This window comes from Phragmites australis, chromosome 23 (assembly GCF_958298935.1).
Source record: "Phragmites australis chromosome 23, lpPhrAust1.1, whole genome shotgun sequence".
Taxonomy (NCBI): Eukaryota; Viridiplantae; Streptophyta; class Magnoliopsida; order Poales; family Poaceae; genus Phragmites; species Phragmites australis.
In genome coordinates, this window is record NC_084943.1 from 358,097 (window position 1) to 366,519 (window position 8,423).

The following is an 8,423-nucleotide window of genomic DNA, read 5'->3' on the forward strand; positions in this document are numbered from 1 at the left end:
GCGGTGGCACGACGGATTGGCGCCTTGGCCAAAGATGCGGCGGCATAGCGGGTCGGTGGCGATGGGCGGGCAGAGAGGAGGTGGCGGCACAACGATCAGCGCCATAGCGGGAGATGTGGCAGGTCAACAGCAGCACGATGACAGCGGGCGAGCGGAGAGTCGGCGGCAGCACGATGGGTCAGCGGGAGATGCGACAGCATGGCAGGTCAGCGGGAGATGCGGCGGCATGGCAGGTCAGCGGGAGAGGCGGCATCTATCTCTGCCTCTCTGGGAGACTAGGATTGTCTCGCGTTCGTTGGCTACAGGCGGAGAGGCCTGGGACTGAGCCACTTGTTGGGCGCTAGGCTTTGCTATGTGGGATGTGGCCTGGCCTCCTGGGCGGGGCCGGTGGCTGAGCCAATGAGCGGCTCACAAGCTAGCTCGGGCTCGGGTCGGTAGGCCACCGAGCTGGGGAGGGGGCTAGGACTCAGCTCATTTAGCCTCTGAGTTGAGCCGAGCCGATTCAAGCTCGAGCTTTATTTCCAGTTATAGTTTCGTCTATCGAGAGATTTCAATTTTAGCCCCTCAATACACACGCCTCACATCATGTGCCCTTCAATCCGCATGCCTCACAAAATTTGCCATTCGGAGCGCGAATTGTTCTAATTCATGCCATTCTCTTCAATTTATTTTCTTCTATGTTATTTCCTTTTTATTTATCACCTAAACGGACTCTCTCTCGCCCCTCCTCTATTTGGTTGGATCGATGGACTCGATTCGGTCTAGTGAGTCTTCTTTCACCTGACCAGAACAAGTTGAGCGAGAAGTTAGGGTTCGCTGTGGGAGGGGCAACGGGCGTCTACGGCGGGTCTGCGCTGCCAGGATCTCCCCCAAAGCTCATCCCTGCCTAAGGTTCCCTGTCGTCGGTCCAAGGTGAGTGCCGACCCGCAGCTCCCTGTGGCCGCCAAATCGCCTCCGCCACCAGGCTCACGTCACGAGGCAAGTTGTGCAGGAGTCCATGAAGCCGAGATGTCCCAGTCGTCCGTAGCGCATAGTAGGGGGGTCCAACCATAGGTCATTGTCTGTGTCGCAACTAGCGCTGATCGAGTTGCCGTTGATCTAATTCCTTGCAAGGTGGAGAAGGTGATCGAGCTGACCGCTACTATCCCGACCAATTATGGGAAGAAAATTTTCAAATGCCCTGGTAACCAGCAAGGAGTGAGTGCTATTCATGTGCAATCAAGTGTTCTTTTTGTTCAATTTCTAAAATTTCCTTTCAATTGCATATAAATGTATCAAATTGCTGCAAATTTTCTTATTTCAACCAGAGTACGAGAAGTATCTTGGCTTGATTAGAGAGTTGGCCATGGACTTGACCTCAGTTGGAGATGTCGTGCCTGAGATCCTGGAAACAAACAATAGCTTGAAGATGGAATTGGAAGAAGTGAAGAAGGATTTGCTTGTCATGAGGAACATACCACATCATGTGAAAGGTGTTGAAGCCATGGTTGGTCAGATGTATGGATGGGGAAAGCTTTGTTGATTTTGGCTTGCATCATTGTTTTTCTTGTATTGCTATCCATAGTTGTGCTTATTGTGAAGTAGATCTAAGAATGATTGTAGTATTGTGGTAGAATGTAATGTGGCTCTCAATTTGCAACAATTATGCAATGAAAAATGAGAATTCCCGTCTATATTATTGTTTTGTGCCAAGAGATATGTCTTGTTTCTGAAATCTGTAAAAAAAAAAAAATCAGCAGCATGTACCTTGGCTTAGTTAGTTTGAGGAATGATCAAGCTAACCATATATGTTCTCAAAGATAGCATCCAGTAAATGACCAAAAGTAAGCATTTAGTACATTACTAACTATATGTTCTCAAAGCTAAATGAACACATAGGTTTACAAAAGATGACGATACCAACCAAGTGGATACAGTTTCCTGGTACATTAAAATTACAAAAAAGCGTCCAGATTCATTGTTATCTGGAGATTACATAAGAGCATTCATTTGGACAGGTCTTCCTAGCAGCTCTCTTAGTGGGGAACTTGTGCCTTGTCCTTCAGCCATGCTCAATGCCAATTACCTTGAATAAAAAGATGACCTGTTAATTTGCATGTGAGATCAACAAAAGCAAGCAATGAAGAAGGATTTGCTTACCTTCTTGTGATACGCACAAGACTAGGTGCTTGAATCATTTTGATTGGCCACCTTCTGTCTTTTGGGTGTGCTAGTACCAGCAGCATCCATGGTTGAACCAAGTGGTCTTCCTTGCTTGGCAAGACTCTTTCTGCAAATGGAAAACAAGCAAGTTTTAGTTCAAGTGGAAATGAACAACATATAAGAACAGGATATAGAAAGAACCTTTTCTTTGCTCCATTGAAAGGGCACTTCGAGGATGTTTGTCCATGCCCAAGAGCTAAACATCTCTTACACTACACCTGCCACTTCCCTTTGGTCATAGGCTTGCCCTTTCCTTTCTCCAGACACCCAGGTATCATGTTTTTCCTTTTGCTCCCTACTGATCTCTTTACCAGAGGTGGCAACAACTTAAAACCGAGTTCTACATTGGCCCATTGAGACTTGTTTGTTAATGGTTGAATAACACCTGCATATGCTAACCTATATTTGTACACTGAATAATAAGGATGCAGATATTCATCCCTCTTAGGGTTTCTACATGTTATTATCAGTGCCAGTACATGTGGGTATGGTTTCTCAGAAACTTGCCATTCTCTGCAGGTGCATGTATGGTTCTTAAGATACACTACATGCCTAATAATATCATGGTCAGCAGTGATTTCAGTTACCTCTGCTTGATCCCTACCACATTCTTTGACCTTCTAGTGTCCCAAGCACCTAATCATTGCATTGAGTTGACGAGTTACAATAGGGAGCATATCACCTTCAAGTCTCTCACCTATTTTTCTCCTCTTTGCATAGAGTTCCATTGTTTTTTACCCCAGGGTGTCTGCAAACTCAGCAATTGGAAGATCCTTAATATCTTTTACCTATTTGTTCCAACACTTTGCAAGATTGTTAGTAATATAGTCGCACTTTATTTCTTCTGAGAATTTGCATCTCATCCAAAGCAGATTATGATGCTTTTTCCAATCAAGGTTTAGCTTTTGAATTTGCATGGTGAGAGATATTGGTTAGTAACATAAAGTTGACAAGTTACATAAATATGCAAAGTTAGCAGTTAGTATTCTGACAGATTTTTCATCATGCATCAACCTTGCCACAATAGCCCATGGACAACACTCAGTTGTGCAATAACCCCTGAACCTCACTGGTGCTCTTGTCATATCCCCACACCACAGGCTGTTGGCAGCTTCCCCACTTCACCCTTGCTGCCAAGTCATTTCCCATAGTCTCCAAGCTACAACAGCGATAGTCTAAAATACATTCATCATATTTGCACGACACAACAACACAAGTGCCGTCATCCAACTTGGATATGAACGAACGAATCTGAACACACATGCTAAACGCGACATCGGGATCAATCCTATCGAATATGGAAAAAAAAGAAGGGCACATATCATTTAGTTCGTAGCCTAATTGTTCCTTTTCGTTCGCAGCTGATTCTTCCCAAACCTGACCTAAAACTAGCAATGAGAGGAGGGGGATTATCTCCTTACCTGGGAGGGACCTCGCTCAGAACCATGGAAGCAGTCCATGTTGCAAGATCTGGGGCCCAAACTGCAAGATTTGGGGGAGATCCCACCGTCACCCCCTCCAGCGATGCACTGTAGCAGACAGCAGGACGTCGGTCGCCCTCGACTCGCTCTAGGAGACGCTCAACTCGATCTAATCGAGTCCATTGATCCAACTGAACAGAGGAGGAGCAAAAGAGTCAGTTTGGGTGACAAATCAAAAGGAAATAATATAAAGGAAAAGAAATTAGAGAAAAGGGCATGAATTGAAACAATTCGCACTCCGAGGGGCAAATGCTGCAAGGCGTGCGGATTGAGGGGCAAATGTTGCAAGGCGTGCGTATGGAGGGGTTAAAACTGAAATCTCTCCATCTACTCTGGTCACCAGGCCAGGTACCTCCGTCATCTGCATGCGTTCGGTGCCCTCGCGGTGCACAAATCTCAACAGGCACCAAGGAACAGAATCAACAGCAAAGCAATTGACAAGGCTAACATCTGCTCGTTGTAAGCACTTCTTGGTGATGGAATAAACAGGTGGATTTATTATACATAACTCTTAACAGATCGAAGAAAAAAAAACACATCACTGAAAACTAGCAACAAGAGACACCACCACCAAGAACACCAACACGTTGATGCTCACCCCGGCGCAGCTGCTCTGGCTGCCCCCAGCGGTGAAGAAGTAATAGTAGTTGCTGGCCTGCCCTCCCTTGCTCTACCCTGGCGGCGACGAGGATCCCCTGGTCTTCGGCGACGGCGGCGACAACGGTGGCGGGGGCGACGAGCACACCGTGGGGCACGTCCCGCACTTGCTGACGCATAACACGTTCGTGTTCGACCTGGCTCCTGTCATCATCAGTTGGGTGTCGGTGGCCGTAACAGCCTCGCCATTGAAGGATACCAGCACGATCGCCGACATCAGCAGCGCCAGACACAGCGCTCCTCCTCCCTCCATCGCCGCACGGAACGGATACCTCACAATGCAATAGTGCGTGCGACCGGTTATTTACTTGCGAGAGTGAGAATGAGATTCCTGCAACACTTGACCAGGCTTGGTATATAAAGCAGCAGGCCAGCTAAACCTACCGATGCAGAGCCAAGCGAATATGAGCTCAACGCAAGAGGTGGCTATAAAGGGAGTTGCTTCCATTCTTAGCAGCAAAGGATTGCAGATGCTTGTGCCAATTGATTGGTTATGTCTAGAAAAATTTGGTGGGCTCGACGGGGTAAACTATTGGAGCCTGAGGTAGTTTTTGCATGGTTATGACTTGGTGCTGTGGTAGCATGAATCTTTTTGTTGCTTCCATGAGTACAAGTAGGCAAGGGATCAACTACGACTTCACCGAGGCTCTGCTACTCTGCGGTTCGAAATTGGGATGAAAATGAACAAGAATGGTCAGAAAAATCACCTAACTGTTTTTACGTTCGTACTTTCTCTTTAAAACGGAAAATATAGAAATGGATACAAACTTGGAATATCGAGATATCAAAAAAGAACCAATACGAATGAAAATAAGCCGGTATCGGTCAGGAACCAATAATTCAAACCGGGAACACCGACCGTAGAACCCTGACTTCAAGCATCAACGTGACATATAATTATTTCACACCAATAAAAATAATTCATACCATACATAGATACATCACATAATTTGAATTCACGACACATCTCTAACCCAACGTCGATTGTTCAATGCCTCCTTCACTGTCCTTTTCCTGGCGGTAGAGGGAGCAACACAATCGAACAGCTCAGGCACAACAGCTTTGATAGATTGGCCATTGATCCAGGAGTCAGTCCAAAAGAAAATGGAGGTGCCATCGCCTACCTCAAACCTGGTTGATGCTTCAAATGGTGCGACAACCTCTCTTTCGTGATGTAATGGGAGCAAGGCCCATGGTTTCAAAGGGTCACTCCATTGGCACCAAAGCCATTTGAGGCGAAGAGCAAACCCAGCTAGTCGGAGGTCTTGAATGCTAAGTCCTTCGAATCCCAACGGCCGACAGACACGAGACCAGGAGAGGGAGCAGCAACCTCCTGTCATTGTTTTGTTCCCCGCCCATAAGAAAGCCTTTCGGATCTTGTCAATCTCCTTGATCACCCACGAGGGCACTACGATGGACAATTGCGTGTGCAAAGGAGTTGACGAGAGGACGGACTGCACCAAAGTAGCACGCCAGTTTGGAGATCAATTTGCCCTGCCAAGTAGGCAGTTTAGCGGCAACTTTATCCACCAGCGGCTGCAATTGACATTTGCGTAGACGACCGGTTGAAAGAGGGATGCCTATGTATTGGATGGGAAAGGATGATGATCCATAGCGGATAGCTTCATTGATAGAGTTGATGTCCTCCTTGGAACAACATATGGGGACAGCAACGCACTTGTCCAAATTAGTTCTTAAGCCCGAAGCCTCCCCAGAGAGTTGAGAATGGCCCAATGTGCATGAATGTCCTACCAAGTTGGCGACAAGAAAACGACTGCATCATCCGCATAAAGGAAACAATGATGAAGGATTGAGTCAATGATGAAGGATTGAGTCATGTCCCGTAGGATCAATGACGGGTGCATCACCGGACAATGTTAGCAGACAGGCAAGGATGTCCATGACTAACATGAACAAGAATGGAGAGATTGAATCACCTTGCCTCGAGCCTCTGGCATGAACAATTGTAGGCCCGGGCTTAGAGTTGAGGAGAATTTGTGTTGTCAAAGAGCACAAGATTGCTTCGATCCAACCACACCAACGAGGTCTAAACCCCCATGCCCTCAGTACCTGTAAGAGGAAGGCACAGTTGACTGAATCAAAAGCTTTGGAGATATCAAGCTTAAGCAATATCTTCGACCACTTGATTTTCTTTAGCAACTTTGCGGTGGCGTGAACCAACTTGAAGTTAGTCAGGTGTTATCCTGAATTTTCCTTCTTCTTCCACTGGAAAATTCAAACTAGTTTATTGTACTCATGTTTTTTCACGTGCCTGAACCATTGCTTTGAGCCTCGACCTTCTTACTAAGACTGTGTTACCAGTCATTTTGCACCTTGTTTGTGCATGTGTTGCTTTACTTAGTAAACTTGAGGTGTCATTCAGTTCTGATATAAATAATGATTTATTTATTTTGTTTTTTATGTGAGGTTTAATTTGTCAATTATCTTTCTGCCATCCATTTTGCAATTAGCATGCTAACATATATTTGTGGCTGACTTGAACAGTTACCAGTGAACACAGAAAATAATATTTCAGCAATTTGAAACTGGTAGTGAGACTGAACCCCCACTTTCAGTTTTTACGATGAAGATTATGCAAGCCCTTCAGAATAATTTGGATCAGAAATCTAAGCAATACAAGGATTCTGCGTTGACTTAAATATTTCTTATGAACAGCCTTCACTATATAGTTATGTTTGTTCGTAGGTATGTCTCTTTTGTGCTTCAGGTCCACATTTTCGCATGTCCTCGGCCTCCTAGCAATGTGCCTGTTCTATAATTTGGTTTCTCTTATCTTAGATCAAAAGCCAAGGATATACTCGATGATGACTGGATTCAGAGGCACCGTAGGATTGTACAGCAAAATGCCAATCAATACAAGATGGTAGCATGGCCAAAGGCTGGCGTATTATCAGTAATTGGACATATTATGATTTGTGTTAAGATTATTGATCTTTTTTGCACTCTTACACTGTTGTAATTTTGTTCCTCAGCATGGAACTTCACCTGGTCGAGGTACTGTTGGCATTTGTCAGGAGTATAGTGATGATTTACATGCTTCACTCAAGTTGTAGCTGATGTAAATTTCAGTTGGTTATAGTGCTACTAGAATGTACTTGGAGCCAACCTTTAGAGTCCAATCACAGAGGTTATTACTTAAATTTTGAATTCAGGTTTCTATTTGTATTCCCAATTTTAAAGGAACTTGTGATCTACATATCAGATCATCGATTTAACTCAATTTCTAGAGTGAAACTTGTGAACTGCAAAAGACATGGTTTTCATTGTGCATTCTTTTAGTATGTTTTACCCCTTGCTTAACGAGGTTTACTTTCAAGTCCTGTAGATTAGATCCACTTGTATTTACATGATTGGAAATACGGAACAAAGTTGCTTCATTTTATAACTACTATACTTCTATTATTTTAGATTCTTCAGACACTCTTTGTTCAAGCTGTGGGTGGCACTGGTTTGTCTGCACCATCTGATCCTAGCAGTAGTAGAGTTTTCTTTTCTCGAACACGCATGAGAGCTGCATGTCATTATATTAAGGAAAAGGGCCGTCCGAATATAGTGCCCTACCAACGAACGGGTTAGCAGATGATTACATGTGCGCCATTAAAAGAAAAACGACCTGAAATAGAAAACTCAAACAAGCAACAAACGTAAACCCTTTGCTCCCGCCGTTCTCCAAAGGCTGGCCACATCAAAGATCTCATTGAGAAGCGGTGATACACCCGGCCGATCACCGTCAAAGATGCAGCGGTTGCGATGTTTTCATATGGATCATGCCACCAGGATGACCAAGGAATTGAGTCCCTTCCAAGCTCCTTTGGGAGTTTGGCGCAGTGCATTCCGCCACCAGTCTTGAAAACCATCATCGGGGCCCTGTGGCACCAAAGCATGTAAGCCGACGCGCTGGAGCACCTTGAACCACACCTCCCTGGTGAACACACACCCAACTAAGGGTGGCAATTTCCCCCGTCGGGTCGGGTCCCCGCGGGTTTTAGACCCGACGGGGGCGGGTTCGAGTGTAAAAAAACCCCATGAAGCTATCGGGTCGGGTCGAGTCGGGGCTTTAAC

At 45.4% G+C, this 8,423-nt stretch overlaps 1 long non-coding RNA gene across 1 annotated transcript; it reads right to left on the bottom strand.

Moving 5' to 3' along the window:
* Positions 1-2,024: 2,024 nt before the first annotated feature.
* On the bottom strand, positions 2,025-3,705 carry LOC133906615 (uncharacterized). Its single transcript, XR_009907823.1, has 3 exons — positions 2,344-3,705; positions 2,140-2,269; positions 2,025-2,065 (listed from the first exon to the last, which is right to left on the bottom strand). It is a non-coding gene; the product is annotated as an uncharacterized LOC133906615 (long non-coding RNA).
* Positions 3,706-8,423: the final 4,718 nt, after the last annotated feature.